The 24131-nt window shown below is 45.4% G+C and overlaps 2 non-coding genes and 3 pseudogenes across 2 annotated transcripts; all 5 read right to left on the bottom strand.

Annotated features, from left to right (window-relative positions):
• Nucleotides 1–733: 733 nt before the first annotated feature.
• Nucleotides 734–922, bottom strand: LOC143777391 (U2 spliceosomal RNA). Its single transcript, XR_013216138.1, has one exon. It is a non-coding gene; the product is annotated as a U2 spliceosomal RNA (small nuclear RNA).
• Nucleotides 923–2946: 2024 nt separating this feature from the next.
• On the bottom strand, nucleotides 2947–3134 carry LOC143777302 (U2 spliceosomal RNA). The gene has a single exon (XR_013216078.1). It is a non-coding gene; the product is annotated as a U2 spliceosomal RNA (small nuclear RNA).
• A 1189-nt stretch (nucleotides 3135–4323) lies between these two features.
• LOC143777191 (U2 spliceosomal RNA) lies at nucleotides 4324–4527 on the bottom strand (annotated as a pseudogene).
• A 4487-nt stretch (nucleotides 4528–9014) lies between these two features.
• Nucleotides 9015–9223, bottom strand: LOC143777246 (U2 spliceosomal RNA; annotated as a pseudogene).
• A 1232-nt stretch (nucleotides 9224–10455) lies between these two features.
• On the bottom strand, nucleotides 10456–10670 carry LOC143777288 (U2 spliceosomal RNA; annotated as a pseudogene).
• Between the last annotated feature and the right edge of the window lie 13461 nt (nucleotides 10671–24131).

The following is a 24131-nucleotide window of genomic DNA, read 5'->3' as shown; positions in this document are numbered from 1 at the left end:
AACGGTGCAGAGCACTATATGGCAAAGCTATGGGGCAACGGTGCAGAGCACTATATGGCACAGCTATGGGGCAACGGTGCAGAGCATTATATATATGGCACAGCTATGGAGCAACGGTGCAGAGCATTATATATATGGCACAGCTATGGGGCAATGGTGCAGAGCATTATATATATGGCACAGCTATCTATGGGGCAACGGTGCAGAGCATTATATGTGGCACAGCTTTATGTGGAGCATCTATGGGGCCATAATGAACGGTATGGAGTATCTATTTTTAATTTTGAAATTCACCGGTACCTGCTGCATTTTCCACCCTAGGCTTATACTCGAGTCAATAAGTTTTCCCAGTTTTTTGTGGCAAAATTAGGGGGGTCGGCTTATACTCGGGTCGGCTTATACTCGAGTATATACGGTACTGATAGCAAGGGCCTAACTTTGCAGACGATATATTTGCAACACTGTAACAAAGGCCAAATATGTGTCCACAGCTTCACACACCGGTTGCAACCAGTAAAGAGAGATTGATTGATTGATAGATTTCATATTGAATGCAATACAATGCTTGACATGCATAGGTGCAAACAATGCGCGCACAAAATGTTGCAATTGGTCAAGTTAAATCTAGCAAAATACATTTGGCATCTGAAATGTGCAACTTTGACCCTGAAAAGAATTCACATAATGGGTTCAAACACAACGTGTGCTGATTTCAATTCAATCTGGATCAGAGAAGGAGTGCACCGTTCCCGGAGATACCGCAATAATGGCTCAATGCGTGGGGTGGACAGAGCAAGCTTTTTTTCCCATCTCTCTTTTCTGAAAATCCATTTACTATATGGTCCCCAATGAGGAGACGTATCAGATATTGAACTGATAAGAACAGATACTACAATTGATCTTGGGCAGCGGCGACGACGATCATAACCAAAAATGGTTTTGTACTTACGCCGCCCCGAGGCTTGACACTGATCCTTCATCCTAGCCAGAAGGCCAAGAAGCCATAACCAGAAATCATTTTGCACTTGTGCCGCACCAAGGCCTAACACTGATACCCTTTAGGGAGATGGAGCAAAAGATTGCCCTGAGGAGGACATTTTAGCAAACCGGACGCCTTCACAATGGCCGTTCTGCTGTTTGTTCAAGCTGTGAGCCACTGGGTTTTTAATCTGCATAACTCCACCTATTGGAACCCTCCTCCCCCCTCTTTGTTCCTATGTGCCCTACTGAGTGCCAGGAGGAGGTGTGCGAGAGGGAAATTCAAAAAACAAACAAGCGAGCCAGCTGTCTTCCCTCAGCTCTCCTGATGCTGGGTATAGACCCTGCTGCCTATCTACCACCATGCTGCCCGCCGCTGCTCCAGCAGCAGACTGAGGCTGACTGCCACCGCGCTGCTTTTTATAGGCCAAGGACCCATTGTGACACGTGAGGGTTCCAGCCCATTGTGACACGGAGGGTTCCAGACCATCGCCAAGGGCCAATTGTGACACGTGAGGGTTCTGTGAACAGATTCTATCTAATGCAGGCAGCGCACCTGGTTTCTAGAAAGCATTAGAATACTCACACAGGTGGAGATAGGCAGCGTATTCAAGATCAGCAAAGATACGATTTTCCCTTTTTTCAAATACATATACACCAAATTTAAAAGTCAGTGGTCCACAAGAGGGAGACAATGTTTTACAAAAGAAATCATGCTGTCACAAATGTGGTATGTATGGCAGAACTACTTATGGGTTACTTAAATTAAAACACTAAGTACTGATAGCAAGGGCCTAACTTTGCAGACGATATATTTTCAACACTGTAACACTTTATTAGGTACACCTGTCCAACTTCTTGTTAACACTTAATTTCTAATCAGCCAATCACATGGCGGCAACTCAGTGCATTTAGGCATGTAGACATGGTCAAGACAATCTCCTGCAGTTCAAACCGAGCATCAGTATGGGGAAGAAAGGTGATTTGAGTGCCTTTGAACGTGGCATGGTTGTTGGTGCCAGAAGGGCTGTTCTGAGTATTTCAGAAACTGCTGATCTACTGGGATTTTCACGCACAACCATCTCTAGGGTTTACAGAGAATGGTCCGAAAAAGAAAAAAAATCCAGTGAGCGGCAGTTCTGTGGGCGGAAATGCCTTGTTGATGCCAGAGGTCAGAGGAGAATGGGCAGACTGGTTTGAGCTGATAGAAAGGCAACAGTGACTCAAATCGCCACCCGTTACAACCAAGGTAGGCCTAAGAGCATCTCTGAACGCACAGTGCGTCGAACTTTGAGGCAGATGGGCTACAGCAGCAGAAGACCACACCGGGTACCACTCCTTTCAGCTAAGAACAGGAAACTGAGGCTACAATTTGTACAAGCTCATCGAAATTGGACAGTAGAAGATTGGAAAAACGTTGCTTGGTCTGATGAGTCTCGATTTCTGCTGCGACATTCGGATGGTAGGGTCAGAATTTGGCGTAAACAACATGAAAGCATGGATCCATCCTGCCTTGTATGGAGCATCTTTGGGATGTGCAGCCGACAAATCTGCGGCAACTGTGTGATGCCATCATGTCAATATGGACCAAAATCTCTGAGGAATGCTTCCAGCACCTTGTTGAATCTATGCCACGAAGAATTGAGGCAGTTCTGAAGGCAAAAGGGGGTCCAACCCGTTACTAGCATGGTGTACCTAATAAAGTGGCCGGTGAGTGTACGTGTCCACAGCTTCACACACTGGTTGCAACCAGTAAAGAGAGATTGATTGATTGATTTCATATTGAATGCAATACAATGCTTGACATGCATAGGTGCAAACAATTCACGCACAAAATGTTGCAATTGGTCAAGTTAAATCTAGCAAAATGCATTTGGCATCTGAAATGTGCAACTTTGACCCTGAAAAGAATTCACGTAATGGGTTCAAACACAACGTGTGCTTATTTCAATTCAATCTGGATCAGAGAAGGAGTGCACCGTTCCCGGAGATACCGCAATAACGGCTCAATGCGTGGGGTGGACAGAGCAAGCTTTTTTTCCATCTCCCTGTTCTGAAAATCCATTTACTATATGGTCCCCAATGAGGAGACGTATCAGATATTAAACTGATAAGAACAGATACTACAATTGATCTTGGGCGGCGGCGACAAAGATCATAACCAAAAATGGTTTTGTACTTGTGCCGCCTTGAGGCCTGACACTGATCTTTCATCCTAGCCAGAAGGCCAAGAAGCCATAACCAGAACTCGTTTTGCACTTGTGCCGCACCAAGGCCTAACACTGACACCCTTTAAGGAGATGGAGCAAAAGATTGCCCTGAGGAGGACATTTTAGCAAACCGGACGCCTTCACAATGGCCGTTCTGCTGTTTGTTCAAGCTGTGAGCCACTGGGTTTTTAATCTGCATAACCCCACCTATTGGAACCCTCCTCCCCCCTCTTTGTTCCTATGTGCCCTACTGAGTGCCAGGAGGAGGTGTGCGAGAGGGAAATTCCAAAAACAAACAAGCGAGCAGCTGTCTTCCCTCAGCTCTCCTGATGCCAGCTGTAGACCCTGCTGCCTATCTACCACCATGCTGCCCTCCGCTGCTCCAGCAGCAGACTGAGGCTGACTGCCACCGCGCTGCTTTTTATAGGCCAAGGACCCATTGTGACACGTGAGGGCTCCAGCCCATTGTGACACGTAGTGTCCCAGACCATGGCCAAGGGCCAATTGTGACACGTGAGGGTTCCGTGAACAGATTCCATCTAATGCAGGCAGCGCACCTGGTTGCTAGAAAGAATTAGAATACTCACACAGGTGGAGATAGGCAGCGTATTCGAGATCAGCACAGACACGATTTTCCCTTTTTTCAAATACATATACACCAAATTTAAAAGTCAGTGGTCCACAAGAGGGAGACAATGTTTTACAAAAGAAATCATGCTGTCACAAATGTGGTATGTATGGCAGAACTACTTATGGGTTACTTAAATTAAAACACTAAGTACTGATAGCAAGGGCCTAACTTTGCAGACGATATATTTGCAACACTGTAACAAAGGCCAAATACGTGTCCACAGCTTCACACACTGGTTGCAACCAGTAAAGAGAGATTGATTGATTGATTGATTGATTGATTGATTAATTGCATATTGAATGCAATATAATGCTTGACATACATAGGTGAAAGCAAGGCAAGGCACACACACAAAATGATGCAAATGGTCAAGCGAAAGCGAGCAAAATGCTACACTTGGCATCTGAAATGTGCTTCTTTGACCCTGAAAAGAATTCACATCGTGGGATAAAACACAACTTGCGCTGATTTCAATTCAATCTGTTTTTGGAAACCGGATCAGAGAAGGAGTGCACTGTTCCCGGAGATAGTGCAATAACGGGTCAATGCGTGAGTGGACAGAGCAAGCTCTTTTCCCATCTCCCTGTTCTAAAAATCCATTTAATATATGGTCCCCAATTAGGAGACATATCAGATATTAAACTGATAAGAACAGATACTACAATTGATCTTGGGCGGCGGTGACGACAATCATAGCCAAAAGGCGATAACCAAAAATGGTTTTATACTTGTGCCGCCTTGAGGCCTGACACTGATCCTTCATCCTAGTCAGAAGGCCAAGAAGCATCTAATGCAGGCAGCGCACCTGGTTGCTAGAAAGCATTAGAATCAGCGTCGGACTGGGGTGTCTGGGGCCCACCAGAGTTATGGACTCTAGGGGCCCACCCTACAGCTATATGCAAATATCTGTCATTATAATGGAGCATCGGCTGTAAAACACAGGCGGCTGCTGCACATCTACCGTGTGCCCCAATAACTGGGATGTATAATTATGGTAGTTTACATTAATGGGGTTCTTGGTTAAAACAAGTTATCACTGATCCATGGGCTGCACAGGGCAGGTGATCGCTTAGATCCGACCATTAGAAACTGCACTGATCGGAAGAATGGGGAAGTTTTATCCCTGACAGGACACTTTTACCACTATTTTAAAATGCAGCGGCAGGTGGGATTTCTGACCGCAGCTCCATTCATTCTCTTTGGGGCTTCCAGAAAAAAACAAGTGCAGCCACTAAGGGAATGAATGGATCAGTGATCTAGTCGGACATGCCACTCCAGTCTAATGGGGATAAAAAGTTCCACATTTTGCTGAGTGGGTCCAAGCAGTCAGACCCCCACCAATCAATACGTTATCACTTATCCTGTGGAGAGGTGATTACTTTTTTCCACAGGAAACCCCCCTGTAAGTGCATCTCCGCCGCTGTGTACAAAGCATTGAAACTCTAATGGAAATAAAGAATGTTCTCCTAATTAATATCAGAGAGAACAAATGACTGCCATACACAACACAATCCACTATACCAAGACCAATATTACCACATACAGGAAGAAATACCACCACACCATGACCAGACCACATAGTGACCGATTAATACTACATACAAGGGACAAATACCACCACACCATGTCAAGACCACATATTATCACCACTTGGTGACCAAATAGCACATACAAGGGACAAATACCACAACACCATTTCCAGACCACATATTACCACCACTTGGTGACCAAATAGCACATACAAGGGACAAATACTACAACACCATTTCCAGACCACATATTAGCACCACTTGGTGACCAAATAGCACATACAAGGGACAAATACCACAACACCATTTCCAGACCACATATTACCATCACTTGGTGACCAAATAGCACATACAAGGGACAAATACCACAACACCATTTCCAGACCACATATTACCACCACATAGTGACTGAATACTACAATACTGATCAGAAATAAAAAAAAAACCAAAACACAATACTATCACCATAAGGCTGCCGTCACACTAGCAGTATTTGGTCAGTATTTTACATCAGTATTTGTAAGCCAAAACCAGGAGTGGAACAATCAGAGGCAAAGTATAATAGAAACATATGCACCACTTCTGTATTTATCACACACTCCTGGTTTTGGCTTACAAATACTGATGTAAATTACAGACCAAATACTGAATGTGTGATGGCAGCCTAAGTGACATTATACACAGGAGATCTGTACTTAGTATGCAGTGTCTGTGTAGAGGTAATACAGAGATCACTGGTGGTATTATACACAGGAGCTCTGTATATAATGTATAGGTAATACAGTGATCACTGGTGACATTGTACACAGGACCTCTGTATATAGTATACAGTGTATAGTGTCAGTGTATAGGTAACACACTGACTCACCAGTGATGTCTCTAGGTGAAGTCCTTCATCTTTCATCCAGCACAGACCGCCATCACTTCATCCAGCCAGGACTCATTTCTGCAGGAAATAACACAGTTATCTCGAGCTCCGCTTGCAGAACACATTACTTAATTTTTCACAACTTCTACATTACACCACATGAAGAAAAAAAGGCGATATAGTGTCACTCTGCACACTAACAGGACCGCCCCCCCCCCCCATTTAAAACAGTGTCCTCAAAAAATAAAATAAATACATCACTGCAGTAATAATATCCCTTAATTAGCCCCTATGGTTATACTATTCCCCACCCTGGCCCCGTTTATCTCATTCCTGGCTCCAGCCATATGTTCTCGCATCCTGCCCTCATGAGTATCCATTCTACCCCATATGATCTCCCCATCCTGCCCCATTCTGTCTCCATCGTATCCATCCTGCCCCATGATCCAATCCTGCCCCATGTCTTTCATTCTGCCCCGTGTCTCCAATCATGCCCCGTGTCTACATTCTGCCCATGCCTCCAGTCCTGCCCCCAGTGTGTCCAGCAATCTGCCCCAGTGTCCAGCATTGCCCCCAGACAGTGTGTCCAGCAATCTTCCCCAGTATGTCAAGCATATTACCCCCAGGTTGTCCAGCAATCTGCCCCAGTATGTCCAGCACTGCCCCCAGTGTGTCCAGCAATCTGCCCCAGTGTCCAGCACTGCCCCCAGTGTGTCCAGCAATCTGCCCCAGTGTCCAGCATTGCCCCCAGTGTGTCCAGCAATCTGCCCCAGTGTCCAGCACAGCCCCCAGTGTGTCCAGCAATCTGCCCCAGTGTCCAGCATTGCCCCCAGTGTGTCCAGTATTCTGCCCCAGTGTACAGCATTGCCCCCAGTGTGTCCAGCACTGCCCCCAGTGTGTCCAGCAATCTGCCCCAGTGTACAGCATTGCCCCAGTATGTCAAGCAATCTGCCCCAGTGTGTCCAGCACTGCCCCAGTATGTCCAGCACTGCCCCTAATGTGTCCAGCAATCTGCCCCAGTGTCCAGCACTGCCCCCAGTGTGTCCAGCAATCTGCCCCAGTGTCCAGCACTGCCCCCAGTGTGTCCAACAATCTGCCCCAGTGTCCAGCACTGCCCCCAGTGTGTCCAGCAATCTGCCCCAGTGTCCAGCATTGCCCCAGTGTGTCCAGCAATCTGCCCCAGTGTCCAGCATTGCCCCAGTATGTCCAGCACTGCCCCCAGTGTGTCCAGAAATCTGCCCCAGTGTCCAGCATTGCCCCCAGTGTGTCCAGCAATCTGCCCCAGTGTCCAGCAATCTGCCCCAGTGTCCAGCATTGCCCCAGTGTGTCCAGCAATCTGCCCCAGTGTCCAGCATTGCCCCCAGTGTGTCCAGCAATATGCCCCAGTGTCCAGCAATCTGCCCCAGTGTCCAGCAATCTGCCCCAGTGTCCAGCACTGCCCCCACTGTGACCAGCAATCTGCCCCAGTGTCCAGCATTGCCCCAGTGTACAGCACTGCCCCCAGTGTGTCCAGCAATCTGCCCCAGTGTCCAGCATTGCCCCAGTGTCCAGCACTGCCCCCAGTGTGACCAGCAATCTGCCCCAGTGTCCAGCATTGCCCCAGTGTACAGCAATCTGCCCCAGTGTCCAGCATTGCCCCCAATGTGTCCAGCAATCTGCCCCATTGTCCAGCAATCTGCGCCAGTGTCTAGCATTGCCCCAGTGTACAGCACTGCCCCCAGTGTGTCCAGCAATCTGCCCCAGACTTACCCCCCCACCTCAACCAAACCCCCCCCGCCGCCACCGCCGCCGCCGCACCGCGCGCCGGCTTATGTCCTCCTTCAGCCCCCAGTACCCCCGTCCTCATACTCACCTGTCCCACACACTGCACGGCCGTGCCGACATCCCTCGCGCTCTGTCCCGACTCCCGGCGGCGGCGCAGCATCTGCTTCCTGCTTGTGCGGTCATGTGATACTGTCATTAAGGTCATGAATATGCACATATTCATGACCTTAATGAGCGGTACCACGTGACCGCACAAGCAGGACGAGCTGCAGTGCAGACGCCGAGACCATCGCTGGAGCAGGGTCCTGGTGAGTATCGTCTTCAAGGGGGGGCGGGCGGGCGGCCGGGGGGGGGGGGCCCTGGAGCAGTGGGGGCCCTGGAGCAGTGAGGGCCCTACCAACAGGTCTCAGTGCCTGGGCCCACCGGAGGATCCTCCGGTTCTCCGGTGGGCCAGTCCGAGCCTGATTAGAATACTCACACAGGTGGAGATAGGCAGCGTATTCGAGATCAGCACAGACACGATTTTTCCTTTTTTTTAAATACATATACACCAAATTTAAAAGTCAGTGGTCCACAAGAGGGAAACAAGGTTTTACAAAAGAATTCATGCGGTCACAAATGTGGTATGTGTGGCAGAACTACTCATTGGATACTTCAATTTAAACGCCAAGTACTGACAGCAGGGGGGCCTAACTTTGTAGATGGATGGTACAGTATATATGCAACACAGTAACAAAGGTCTAATACAGGCCTACATCTTAACACACCTGATGCAATCAGTAAAGACAAATTGATTGATTGATTGATTGATTGATTAATTGCATATTGAATGCAATATAATGCTTGACATACATAGGTGAAAGCAAGGCAAGGCACACACACAAAATGATGCAAATGGTCAAGCGAAAGCGAGCAAAATGCTACACTTGGCATCTGAAAAGTGCTTCTTTGACCCTGAAAAGAATTCACATCGTGGGTTAAAACACAACTTGCGCTGATTTCAATTCAATCTGTTTTTGGAAACCGGATCAGAGAAGGAGTGCACTGTTCCCGGAGGTACTGCAATAACGGGTCAATGCGTGAGTGGACAGAGCAAGCTCTTTTCCCATCTCCCTGTTCTAAAAATCCATTTAATATATGGTCCCCAATTAGGAGACGTTTTAGATATTAAACTCATAAGAACAGATACTACAATTGATCTTGGGCGACGACGACGATCATAGCCAAAAGGCCGAGAGGCGATAACCAAAAATGGTTTCATACTTGTGCCGCCTTGAGGCCTGACACTGATCATTCATCCTAACCAGAAGGCCAAGAAGCAATAACAAGAACTCGTTTTGCACTTGTGCCGCACCAAGGCCTAACACTGATACCCTTTAGGGAGATGGAGCAAAAGATTGCCCTGAGGAGGACATTTTAGCAAACCGGACGCCTTCACAATGGCCGTTCTGCTGTTTGTTCAAGCTGTGAGCCCCTTGTTTTTAATCTGCATAACCCCACCTATTGTAACCCTCCTACCCCTCTTTGTTCCTATGTGCCCTCAGGAGGAGGAGTGCGAGAGGGAAATTCCAAAAACAAACAAGCGAGCAGCTGTCTTCCCTTAGCTCTCCAGATGCCGGGTATAGACCCTGCTGCCTATCTACCACCATGCTGCTCGCCGCTGCTCCGGCAGCAGACTGAAGGCGACTGCCACCGCGCTGCTTTTTATAGGCCAAGGACCCATTGTGACACAAGAGGGTTCCAGCCCATTGTGACACGTGGAACGACCATGGCCAAGGGCCAATTGTGACACGCGAGGGCTCCAGCCCATTGTGACACGTAGTGTTCCAGACCATGGCCAAGGGCCAATTGTGACACGTGAGGGTTCCGTGAACAGATTCCATCTAATGCAGGCAGCGCACCTGGTTGCTAGAAAGCATTAGAATACTCACACAGGTGGAGATAGGCAGCGTATTCGAGATCAGCACAGACACGATTTTTCCTTTTTTTAAATACATATACACCAAATTTAAAAGTCAGTGGTCCACAAGAGGGAAACAAGGTTTTACAAAAGAATTCATGCGGTCACAAATGTGGTATGTATGGCAGAACTACTCATTGGATACTTCAATTTAAACGCCAAGTACTGACAGCAGGGGGGCCTAACTTTGTAGATGGATGGTACAGTATATATGCAACACAGTAACAAAGGCCTAATACAGGCCTACATCTTAACACACCTGATGCAATCAGTAAAGACAAATTGATTGATTGATTAATTGCATATTGAATGCAATATAATGCTTGACATACATAGGTGAAAGCAAGGCAAGGCACACACACAAAATGATGCAAATGGTCAAGCGAAAGCGAGCAAAATGCTACACTTGGCATCTGAAATGTGCTTCTTTGATCCTGAAAAGAATTCACATCGTCGGGTTAAAACACAACTTGCGCTGATTTCAATTCAATCTGTTTTTGGAAACCGGATCAGAGAAGGAGTGCACTGTTCCCGGAGGTACTGCAATAACGGGTCAATGCGTGAGTGGACAGAGCAAGCTCTTTTCCCATCTCCCTGTTCTAAAAATCCATTTAATATATGGTCCCCAATTAGGAGACGTATCAGATATTAAACTCATAAGAACAGCTACTACAATTGATCTTGGGTGGCGACGACGATGGCGATCATAACCAAAAGGCCGAGAGGCGATAACCAAAAATGGTTTTATACTTGTGCCGCCTTGAGGCCTGACACTGATTTTTTTTTTTTTTTCTTTTCCCTCAGATGGGAAGTTCCACAGTCAAGGTAACCAAAACTGTAAGAAACTCAACTCCCAAAACAGCGTGCCACACACTCAGTGCCACCGCTATTCCCATCATCACTGGAAAACACAAGAAAATTTATTAACAAGAAAAAGCACCTCAAGATACATTAACAAAATGTTTCCACTTTTTAGTCTTCCAAATTCCCTCGGCATCCACCTCCCCTCTCCTCCTCTGATCACACACAAAGCAAAAATACAATTTTCCCAAAATAATTTTTATACAGTTTTTAACCTCAATATCCTTCCTTTTAAACACATATATATTCCTCACATCCCACAAAACCTCTTTTATACATGTCATCATCAACCACAATACTCTCTCCTTTTCCCCACACATACCCAATCCAAACATAAAAAGCTCAAAAGACAACAGATTCACGTCACACAACTCCTTACACAAACGACCCAGACCTGCTATCACACTTCTAGCATACTGACAATTCCAAAACAAGTGCACCACACTCTCACTCCCACCACATCCACTCCTCGGACACTTCTCACTCCTTACTAAACCCCGATTTTTCAGAAACTCCCTCACAGGCAACACCCCATGCAATGACTGCCATATAATCCCACTCTGCCTATTTGTCATACCATTCACACGTACCTTCTTCCATACTTTCTGCACATCATCCCCTCTTACCATTTTAAGATCTGGCAAGGACAGCCTGTGGGCTCGTCCAACATTAATGTCACATTCCATCTCTCTACACTCAATCATCTTATATACAGCTTTCTTGTTTTCTAGCAATCTCACATCCACATCACACAGTTCATACTTCACTAAAAATTTGTAAACCCACACATACCACACAGGAACCTCAAAAGCCACTGGGCTCCTAAGATCTCTTTCACGCCACTTCAAACGAAACAAGAAATTTCCAAACAAAAACCTGCACATACATGCATACTTCCCATCCCTCCTAATCACACCTAATACAAACACCATAATATTCACACCGAGAAAAACATTCAAATTTGGGAAACCCAGTCCCCCCTTATCCAAACTCTTCATAACAATCTCTCTCCTCGCACGCTCCATACATGAACCCCAAAAAAAGACAAACAAAAACCCTGTTTAATCTTCTAATACACGTGTAGCTTGGTGGAAAAACCATTGCAACATACAAAAAAATAGGTAAGACAACACTCTTAATAACTAAAATTTTACCAAAAAACGTAAGATCCCTCAAACTCCAAAAATTTAACTTACGCTCCACACTCTCTCTCACATCCACCCAGCTTTCCTCTCCATCCAATTTCTCTGAAAATTTCACACCCAAAACCTTTATCGATCCACTCACCACATTCACTCCAGCATCATCGCTCAGACTCCTCCCCCCAAAATTCTTACACTCACTCTTCTCCCAATTCACTTTAAAAGCAGATGCTCCACAAAAAATAGAAACCAACAACTTCACACGCCGTACCGAACACTCTGAATCACAGAGCACACACACATCATCCATATAGCCACTCATCTTCCACTCTCTCCCCCCACCCCCGGTACTTGCACACCCCGAATCACCTTATCTTTTCTTAACAGACATAACAAAGGCTCAATTGTGCAAATAAATACAATAGGGGACAACGGGCACCCCTGCCGAACACCCGAAAATACATTTACTCTCCTCCCCACATTTCCATTCAACAACACACAACTATAAATATTCTTATACAAACTTCTCACTCTCTCAACAAACTCAGAAGGAAACCCCATCTTCACCAACACACTAAACAAAAAACCATGCGCCAACCTATCATACGCCTTCTCAAAATCCAAACTCAACACATACACCCCCTTCTTACGATTCATGCAGTCCCACAAACAATCTCTCAACATACACACACTCTCATGTATTCGTCTTCCAGGCACCGCACAACATTGCTCCTCACCCACCACACTCCCAACCACGCCACGCATCCTGTTAGCCAAAAGTTTCGCATAAATCTTATAATCGCAATTAAGCAATGTAATCGGCCTCCAATTTTTTAGATTTTTCAGATCACCTTTTTTTGGCAACAACACAACCACCCCTGCACGCATACCATTTGCCACCTCTGCATTCGCCCACATATACGTACATACATCCACAAAATCCTTCCCAATCACATCCCACATCGCACGATAAAATTCCACCGGTAGACCATCCTCCCCAGGTGTTTTATTCAACGCCATACTGCACACCACCTTCCATACTTCTTCACCCGTCACATCACCAATCAAACTTTCCCTTTCTATCCTATTCAAACTATTTTCCAAAACACTCAGCACCTCACTCTCCAAACCTTCATCCCTCCATTTCACAGCATACAATTCATAATAAAACTTTGCCACTTCCTCACACAAATCCGCACCACTCACTTCATTTCCATCCAAAACACTCATACTCTGTCTCTTCCCAAAAACTTTTTTAAAGAAAAAACGCGAACACTTCTCATCCTTCTCCAAATTCTCTAATTTGGCCCTGTACACAATACTCCTCCCTCTTTCTAGCAAAAAATCATTCACCTCTTTTTTCACTTTTACCAGATCTTCCCTCACATCCATCCCTCCTGCTCTCAACTTATACAACACACTCAATCTTGCATTTAAAAAAACAAACCTTTCTCTCTTAGCAGCCGCACACTTGTACCCGAGTTTTTTAAAAAAAACTCTTGGTTTTCCATTTAACCCAATCCCACCATTCACACACATTTCTGAACTCACTCCTGCACCCACACCACTCTGCATAATATCTTTCATACTCCTCCTTCACCCCCCCTCCTTCCAGCAAACTCACATTCAACTTCCACACACCTTTCCCAGCCACTTCATTAACATGCAAATCCAATTCACACTTCATACACACATGATCCGAAAAAAACACACTCTCCTGCGCATAACTAACAGGAATCAGATTTTTTGAAACAAAACAATAGTCCAATCTAGACGCCACCCTCCCACTGGCAGAAAAAAACATATTTAACAATGGAGTTATCTTGCATGCACGCTGCATATCCCTTAAACCAAAATCACTCACCATATCCATTAACACTTTGCCTGACGCATCTACATTCACACTTCCCACATCACAGTTCATATCACCCACTATCACAACAGGCACTCTTCCTGGAATAAAAAACTTAATTTTTTCAAATAAAACTTTACGCTCCTGTTTATCCACAGGCGCATATACATTAATAATGCAAAAACGAACATTTCTAAACTCAAAATTAGCCAACACACATTTTCCAACCTCAATCACCATATAGTCACACAAACTCACATCATTTCCCTTCACCAAAAAACCCACACCATCATTTTTATTACAGGCACTCCCTGACCACACAGACGCACCATGAGGCCATTCACTCCCCTTCACACCATCCACAATACCACACTCCTGCAGACAAAAAATTCCTGCATTTTGAGTTGCAAAAAAATCCAAGATGGCCGCCCGCCGCAACCTGTTTTTAAAGACCCTCACATTTTGTGATATAATAACAAAACCCATAACATACACGGAAACAAAAATACTAAAAAAAACAAACTACAAACATGACATTGCACAACTTACATGAAAAAAATAAATAAATACATTTTTTAAAGGCAAATGCTACTATACACAAAAACACCTAGCTACTGAAATAATAGCACATAGCTAACCAGCACCGCTACTATCCTCCTCCACCATCTGCGCCGTGCAGCTTTCAGAGCCGCTAACCTCCATACACTCCTCCAGACGCATCTTCTTCTGCCCATCCTTCCTCCGGGGCACTCCTTCAACATCCTCAAAGTCACTAATTTCCCCACCACCCTCCCTGTTCGACCTCCAGGCTCCTCTTCCGAGGAAAAAGCACCAATGTTTCCTGGGTCAGACCCAGGAATCACAGCCTCAGCCATTTCCTCCGCCCCAGAAGTATCAAAATCCATCAAGCCACCCAACTCGTCTGCTTTGGTAACTGGGGCCTCCTTTTTTTTTTTTTATTAATCATAGCACGCTCTTCCAGCTTTGCAGCTCCCCAGAATTCCTTGTCCTCCTGCTTCTCCCTCTTCCTCTCAGCCTCCTTGTCCTCCTGCCATTTATCCCGCTGTCTCTCAATCATAGAGGGCGGAATTACCTCGGCGCTTTGCTGCGCAGACGCCTCGCCGTCCTCCCGCTTCCTCTCCTCCTCTCGCTTCTTAACCTCCTCCTCTCTCTTTTTTCCTCCTCCTGCCTCCGCTCCTCCTCACGTTTCTTTTCTTCCTCTTCCCGCCTCTCCTCCTCTCTAGTTGGCCTCCTCGGCACACCATACGGACAATCCTTATACAGGTGCGCTGCATTACCACACCGGTCACATTCACGTGGCATCGGACACTGAGCCGCCACATGGCCTTCTCTTTTGCAGTTACGGCAAACCAAACTTTTATCACACATATTCTGCAAGTGCCCAAATTGGAAACACTTCCTGCAGTACAGAGGCTGCCCTGCATATGTCAGAAAGCCCCTATGACCCGCCACTGAAAAATTCGCCGGGTGGTGGGTGAAACCTCCCAAACAACTTGGGTCTTTCTTCAGTTTCACACGAAACACATATTTACAGTTAAAAATACCCAAGCAATTTCGCTGTTTCTCTCCACCCTTTACATATTCGCAGTACCGAGCCAGGAACTGCTCCAACAGACTTACTTCTGTATAAGGATTGTATACAGTAACCGTCACAACTTTTTCCATGAGCCCAAACAGAGGCTCCACCCGCACTCCCTCCAGGCATGGGTCACCATCATGACTTCTGAGCCACTCAAAAACAGTTAAACAGCAAGGCTCACTCACAAAGGTAACATCATATGTACCTTGGTTATGAAATTCGTTCACGCTGAAAATATCAGTCCGATGAGCTCCAGCCTTTCCCTCCAGCAGGTCACGAACCACGTACACCACGTTGTTTTTGGCACCATCTTCCACGACCACACGAATCGTATTCTTAGTGAACATCTTCAATATTCTCTGCCGGTACGAATACCGCAGTAGTAAATTAGCAGCACGCTGCCCGGAAACACTTGCACCCTCTGACCGCGACACAAGATCGCAGCCAGAAGGCCAAAAAGCAATAACCAGAACTTGTTTTGCACTTGTGCCGCACCAAGGCCTAACACTGATACCTTTTAGGGAGATGGAGCAAAAGATTGCCCTGAGGAGGACATTTTAGCAAACCGGACGCCTTCACAATGGCCGTTCTGCTGTTTGTTCAAGCTGTGAGCCCCTTGTTTTTAATCTGCATAACCCCACCTATTGTAACCCTCCTACTCCTCTTTGTTCCTATGTGCCCTCAGGAGGAGGTGTGTGAGATGGAAATTCCAAAAACAAACAAGCGAGCAGCTGTCTTCCCTTAGCTCTCCAGATGCCGGGTATAGACCCTGCTGCTTATCTACCACCATGCTGCTCGCCGCTGCTCCGGCAGCAGACTGAAGACGACTGCCACCACGCTGCTTTTTATAGGCCAAGGACCCATTGTGACACGTGAGGGCTCCAGCCCATTGTGACACGTAGTGTTCCAGACCATGGCCAAGGGCCAATTGTGACACGTGAGCGTTCCGTGATCAGATTCCATCTAATGCAGGCAGCGCACCTGGTTGCTAGAAAGCATTAGAATACTCACACAGGTGGAGATAGGCAGCGTATTCGAGATCAGCACAGACACGATTTTTCCTTTTTTTAAATACATATACACCAAATTTAAAAGTCAGTGGTCAACAAGAGGGAAACAAGGTTTTACAAAAGAATTCATGCGGTCACAAATGTGGTATGTATGGCAGAACTACTTATGGGTTACTTAAATTAAAACACTAAGTACTGATAGCAAGGGGCCTAACTTTGCAGACGATATATTTGCAACACTGTAACAAAGGCCAAATACGTGTCCACAGCTTCACACACCGGTTGCAACCAGTAAAGAGAGATTGATTGATTGATAGATTTCATATTGAATGCAATACAATGCTTGACATGCATAGGTGCAAACAATGCGCGCACAAAATGTTGCAATTGGTCAAGCTAAATCTAGCAAAATGCATTTGGCATCTGAAATGTGCAACTTTGACCCTGAAAAGAATTCACATAATTGAGTATGTGAGTATTCTAATGCTTTCTAGCAACCAGGTGCGCTGTCTCCATTAGATAGAATCTGTTCACGGAACCCTCACGTGTCACAATTGGCCCTTGGCCATGGTCTGCAACCCTCCCGTGTCACAATGGGCTGGAACCCTCACGTGTCACAATGGGTCCTTGGCCTATAAAAAGCAGCGCGATGGCAGTCAACCTCAGTCTGCTGCTGGAGCAGCGGCGGGCAGCATGGTGGTAGATAGGCAGCAGGGTCTATACCCGGTATCAGGAGAGTTGAGGGAAGACATCCGTATGGTGAGATTTTCTCGCCGGCTTGCAAAATGGACATATAATGGATTCATGGGCTCAAATATTCATGAAAACATATATACAGTCTATACACACACACACACATATCAGTGACACACATATATATATATATATATATATATATATATATATATATATATATATATATATATATATCTTTATATTTCATACAGAGCTAGATAGCAGAATAGCCGATAATTCAATTGTCGGGTTCTGTAAAATCATTGCAGAACCCAACAGGATATGAGACATGGTTTACATACAGTAAACCATTGCATATCCTTTAGATTTTTATATGTCCCTCACTAATAATGTTAGGTGTGTGTGTGTGTGTGTGTGTAAAATGTTGGAGCTGTAGGTGTTAAATTAAAGGATTAATTCATGGAAAAAACTGGCGTAGGCTCCCGAGCAATTTTCTCTGCCAGAGAGTGAAAGTCTATGGTTATTGGACCCCACTGGCTAAAAAAAATCTGCCCCCAACCACCCCAGAAAAAGCGCATCTGTAAGATGCGCCTATTCCGGCACTTACCCTCTCTCTTCCCATTGCCCATTAACGATGGCATGTGGGGTAATAAGGGGTTAATGTCACCTTGCAGGTGACTATAAGCCAGGTTAATAATGGAGATGTGTCGATAAGACACCTATCCATTATTAATCCAATAGTATAAAAGAGTTAAAAATACACACACATTAAGAATAAAGTATTTTAATGAAAAACACAGGTTTAACGTCTTTATTACACTCTCAATCCAAGCGAAGCCCTCGTTCTTCTGTAAAGAATAGAATAAAAAGCAACAGTATCCCATACCTGTCCTCTGTACAGTCAAGTACCACGCTGAAATCCATCTCAAGGGGTTAAATAGTCTACAACTAGGAGCAGTGCTAATGCTACCGACCGGGCTGTAAACCATGAAGAAATGAATGAAAATGAACGAGCAGTGTATATACATAGATATATATATATTTTTTTACTATATATATATATATATATATATATATATATATATATATATATATATATATATATATATATATATATATACAGTTAAGAAAAAGGAAGGCAGCACTCCAAGTCTTTTCAAGTGAAAAAAAAGTGAGATTTATTCAGCCCACATCTCTGCGCGACGTTTCGGCTCACACTGAGCCTTTTTCAAGCTTGAAAAAGGCTCAGTGTGAGCCGAAACGTCGCGCAGAGATGTGGGCTGAATAAATCTCACTTTTTTTTCACTTGAAAAGACTTGGAGTGCTGCCTTCCTTTTTCTTAACTGTATACATTTGGGTGGAGGAACTGACTACTCGACCCAGGAGGCCAGGCACCCATCGGTGAGCATTGTGCTGTTCCATTTTTTTGTTCTATATATATATATATATATATATATATATTTATTTATTTATTTATTTTTTTTTGAGCAGTGTATATGTGTATATGTATATATATATATATATATATATATATATATATATATATATACACAGCTCAAAAAAAAAATAAAGGGAACACTTAAACAACAGAATATAACTCCAAGTAAATCAAACTTCTGTGAAATCAATCTGTCCACTTAGGAAGCAACACTGTTTGACAATCAATTTCACATGCTGTTGTGCAAATGGAACAGACAACAGATGGAAATTATTGGCAATTATGAAGACACACTCAATAAAGGAGTGGATTGGCAGGTGGGGACCACAGACCACATCTCAGTACCAATGCTTTTTGGCTGATGTTTTGGTCACTTTTGAATGTTGGTTGTGCTTTCACACTCGTGGTAGCATGAGACGGACTCTACAACCCACACAAGTGGCTCAGGTAGTGCAGCTCATCCAGGATGACACATCATTGCTGTGGTAAGGTGGTTTGCACTGTCTGTCAGCGTAGTGTCCAGTGGCTTGAGGTGCTACCTGGAGACAGGCCAGTACACCCAGAGACGTGGAGGGGCCATAGGAGGGCAACAACCCAGCAGCAGGACTGCTACCTCAGCCTTTGTGCAAGGAGAACTGCCAGAGCCCTGCAAAATGACCTCCAGCAGGCCACAAATGTGCATGTGTCTGCACAAACGGATAGAAACCGACTCCATGAGTATAACGTGAGTGCCCAACGTCCACAGATTGGGGTTGTGCTCACAGTCGAACACCGTGCAGGACGCTTGGCATTTGCCACAGAACACCAGGATTGGCAAATTTGCCACTGGTGCCCTGTGCTCTTCACAGATGAAAGCAGGTTCACACTGAGCACATGTGACAGACGTGACAGAGTCTGGAAACGCCATGGAGAGTGATCTGCTGCCTGTAACATCCTTCAGCATGACCGGTTTGCAGTAGGTTAGTAATGGTGTGGGGTGGCATTTTTTTGGAGGGCCACACAGCCCTTCATGTGCTCGCCAGAGGTAGCCTGACTGCCATTAGGTAACGAGATAAGATCCTCAGACCCCTTGTGAGACCTAATGCTGGTGTGGTTGGCCATTGGTTCCTCCTAATGCAGGACAATGCCAGACCTCATGTGGCTTGAGTGTGTCAGCAGTTCCTGCAAGATGAAGGCATTGAAGCTATGGACTGGCCCGCCCATTTCTCAGACCTGAATCCGATTAAACACATGTGGGACATCATGTCTCGCACCATCCACCAAAGTCACGTTGCACCACAGACTGTACAGGAGTTGGTGGATGCTTTAGTCCAGGTCTGGAGGAGATCCGTCAGGAGACCATCCGCCGCCTCATCAGGAGCATGCCCAGGCTTTGTAGGGAGGTCACACAGGCACGTGGAGGCCACACACACAACAGAACCTCATTTCCTTGTCTTGAGGCATTTCCACTGAAGTTGGACCAGCCTGTAATTTGATTTTGCACTTTGATTTTGAGTATCATTCCAAATCCAGACTTCCATGGGATATTAATTTTGAATAACATTGATCATTTTTATGTTTTACTAGATGGTGGCCTGATTCTAATGCATCGGGGATTCTAGAATATATATGTAGTTTATTTATGAAGATTTAAGAATAATGCAATGAATCCACAGGATTTTTCGGGTAAAACATATACTTTATCAGTGAAGCGGTGTTTAAATCACGCGCCAACATCACTGATTGGTCGTGGCTGGCTGGCCACGACCAATCAGCGCAGCAGGGTTTATATCTCGAGCCAATATCGCTGATTGGTCATAGCCAGTTGGGCGCGACCAATCAGCGAAACGTGGTTCAAATCCCGGACCAATTCGCGGCCGGACTGCGCTGGTCGCTGATTAGTCGTGGCTGGCCGGGCGCGACTAATCAGTGAAGCGTGGTTCAAATCCCATGCCAATTCGCGGCCGGACTGCACCTGTTGCTGATTGGTCGCGGGCAGCTGGCGAGACCAATCAGCGACGCAGGATTTCCGTTACAGACAAACAGACAGAATTAGACAATTATATAGTAGATACCCGATGCGTTAGAATCGGGCCACCATCTAGTATTCATATAAACATTGGTGTTTACATTTATGTTTTAACCCATTGGACACACTGCCATTGTTTTTCTCCTGTCTTTATTTTAAGAGTCAAAACTTTATTAGTCATCTATCGCCGTATGACAGCTTGGTTTCTACAGGATGACTTATAGTTTTCAAAGACCCCATTTATTTTACCATATGATAAACTTAAAAACAGGAACATTTTTATTCTCTCCCTAACACACTGTCCTCCATGTTGTTCTCTCCCTCACAAACTGTCCTCCATGTTATTCTCTCCCTCACACACTGTCCTCCATGTTATTCTCACCCTCACACTGTCCTCCATGTTATTCTCTCCCTCACAGACTGACCTCCAAGTTATTCTCTCCCTCACAGACTGTCCTCCATGTTATTCTCTCCCTCACAGACTGTCCTCCATGTTATTCTCTCCCTCACAGACTGTCCTTCATGTTATTCTGTCCCTCACACACTGTCCTCCATGTTATTCTCTCCCTCACACTGTCCTCCATGTTATTCTCTCCCTCAAAGACTGTCCTACATGTTATTCTCTCCCTTACAGACTCTCCTCCATGTTATTCTCTCCCTCACAGACTGTCCTCCATGTTCTCTCCCTCACACACTGTCCTCCATGTTATTCTCTCCCTCGCAGACTGTCCTCCATGTTATTCTCTCCCTCGCACACTGTACTCTATGTTATTCTTTGCCTCACAGACTGTCCATGTTATTCTCGCCCTCACAGACTGACCTCCATGTTATTCTCTCCCTCACAGACTCTCCTCCATGTTATTCTCTCCCTCACAGACTGTCCTCCATGTTATTCTCTCCCTCACAGACTGTCCTCCATGTTATTCTCTCCCTCACAGACTGTCCTCCATGTTATTCTCTCCCTCACACACTGTCCTCCATGTTATTCTCTCCCTCACAGACTGTCCATGTTATTCTCGCCCTCACAGACTGACCTCCATGTTATTCTCTCCCTCACAGACTGTCCCCCATGTTATTCTCTCCCTCACACGGTCCTCCATGTTATTCTCTCCCTCACAGACTGTCCATGTTATTCTCTCCCTCACAGACTGTCCTCCATGTTCTCTACATCACACACTGTCCTCCATGTTATTCTCTCCCTCACAGACTGACCTCCATGTTATTCTCTCCCTCACACACTGTCCATGTTATTCTCGCCCTCACAGACTATTTTCTATGTTATTCTCTCCCTCACACTGTCCTCCATGTTATTCTCTCCCTCACACACTGTCCATGTTATTCTCGCCCTCACAGACTATTTTCTGTTATTCTCTCCCTCAAACTGTCCTCCATGTTATTGTCTCCCTCAGACTGTCCATGTTATTCTCTCCCTCACAGACTGTCCCCCATGTTATTCTCTCCCTCACACTGTCCTCCATGTTATTCTCTCCCTCAGACTGTCCATGTTATTCTCGCCCTCACAGACTGACCTCCATGTCATTCTCTCCCTTACACACTGTCCTCTGTTATTCTCTCCCTCAGACTGACCTCCATGTTATTCTCTCCCTCACACTGTACTCCATGTTATTCTCTCCCTCACACTGTCCTCCATGTTATTCTTGCCCTCACAGACTGACCTCCATGTTATTCTCTCCCTCACAGACTGTCCCCATGTTATTCTCTCCCTCACACTGTCCTCCATGCTATTCTCTCTCTGACACACTGTCCTCCATGTTATTCTCTCCCTCACAGACGGTCCTCCGTGTTATTCTCTCCCTCACACAGTCCTACATGTTATTCTCTCCCTAACACTGTCCCCCATGTTATTCTCTCCCTCACTGTCCTCCATGTTATTCTCTCCCTCACACACTGTCCTCCATGTTATTCTCTCCCTCACAGACTTAGGTCCATGTTATTCTCTCCCTCACACTGTCCTCCATGTCATTCTCTCCCTCACACACTGTCCTCCATGTTCTCTCCCTCACAGACTGTCCTCCATGTTATTCTCTCCCTCACACTGTCCTCCATGTTATACTCTCCCTCACACTGTCCCCCATGTTATTCTCTCCCTCACACACTGTCCTCCATGTTATTCTCTCCCTCACACTGTCCTCTCCCTCACACTGTCCTCCATGTTCCCTCCCTCACACTGTCCTCCATGTTATTCTCTCCCTCACACACTGTCCTCCATGTTATTCTCTTCCTCATACACTGTCCTCCATGTTATTCTCTCCCTCACACTGTCCTCCATGTTATTCTCTCCCTCACACGCTGTCCTCCATGTTATTCTCTCCCACACACACTGTCCTCCATGTTATTCTTGCCCTCACAGACTGTCCTCCATGTTATTCTCTTCCTCACAGACTGTTCTCCATGTTATTCTCACTCTCACAGACAGTCCTTCATGTTATTCTCATTCTAGTATATGTATGTAGTTTATTTATGAACGCTGATTGGTCGAGGCCGTCCGGGCGTGACCAATCAGCAACGCGGGATTTCAGTTACAGGCAAACAGACCTTTAGACAATTATATATATAGATTGTTTTCAACACATTTGACTATGTAGTGAATAAAGATTTGCAAGTGAAATATGACATTCAGTGATGATAGGATGTGGTATTACAGTGTTCCCTTTATTATTTTGAGCAGTGTGTGTATATATCTATATATCAATTACATATATACACTACCATTCAAAAGTTTAGGGTCACCCAGACAATTTTGTGTTTTCCATGAAAACTCATACTTTTATCAAATGAGTTGCCAAATGAATTGAAAATCTAGTCCAGACATTGACAAGGTTCGAAAAAAAGATTTTTGTTTGAAATCGTAATTTTCTCCTTCAAACTTTGCTTTAGTCAAAGAATGCTCCCTTGGCAGCAATTACAGCATTGCAGACTTTTGGCATTCTAGCAGTTAATTTGCTGAGGTAATCTGGAGAAATTTCACCCCATGCTTCCAGAAGCCCCTCCCCCATGTTGGTTTGGCTTGATGGGCACTTTTTGCGTACCATACGGTCAAGCTGCTCCCACAACAGCTCAATGGGGTTGAGATCTGGAGACTGCGCTGGCCACTCCATTACAGATAGAATACCAGCTGTCTGCTTCTTCCGTAAATAGTTCTTGCATAATTTGGAGGTGTGCTTTGAGTCATGGTCTCGTAATAGGATGAAATTGGCTCCAATCAAGCGCTGTCCACAGGGTATGGCATGGAGTTGCAAAATGGAGTGATAGCCTTCCTTTTTGAAAATCCCTTTACCTTGTACAAATCTCCCACTTTACCAGTACCAAAGCAACCCCAGACCATCACATTACCTCCACCATGCTTGACAGATGGCGTCAGGCACTCTTCCAGCATCTTTTCAGTTGTTCTGCATCTCACAAATGTTCTTCTTTGTGATCCAAACAACTCAAACTTTGATGCATTGGTCCATAACACTTTTTTCAATAGTCCTCTGTCCAATGTCTGTGTTCTTTTGCCCATATTAATCTTTTCCTTTTATTAGCCAGTCTCAGATATGGCTTTTTCTCTGCCACTCTGCCCT

The sequence above is a fragment of the Ranitomeya variabilis genome, chromosome 5 (assembly GCF_051348905.1).
Source record: "Ranitomeya variabilis isolate aRanVar5 chromosome 5, aRanVar5.hap1, whole genome shotgun sequence".
In the NCBI taxonomy this organism is placed as follows: domain Eukaryota; kingdom Metazoa; phylum Chordata; class Amphibia; order Anura; family Dendrobatidae; genus Ranitomeya; species Ranitomeya variabilis.
This window is presented reverse-complemented; position numbering and strand designations above follow the sequence as displayed.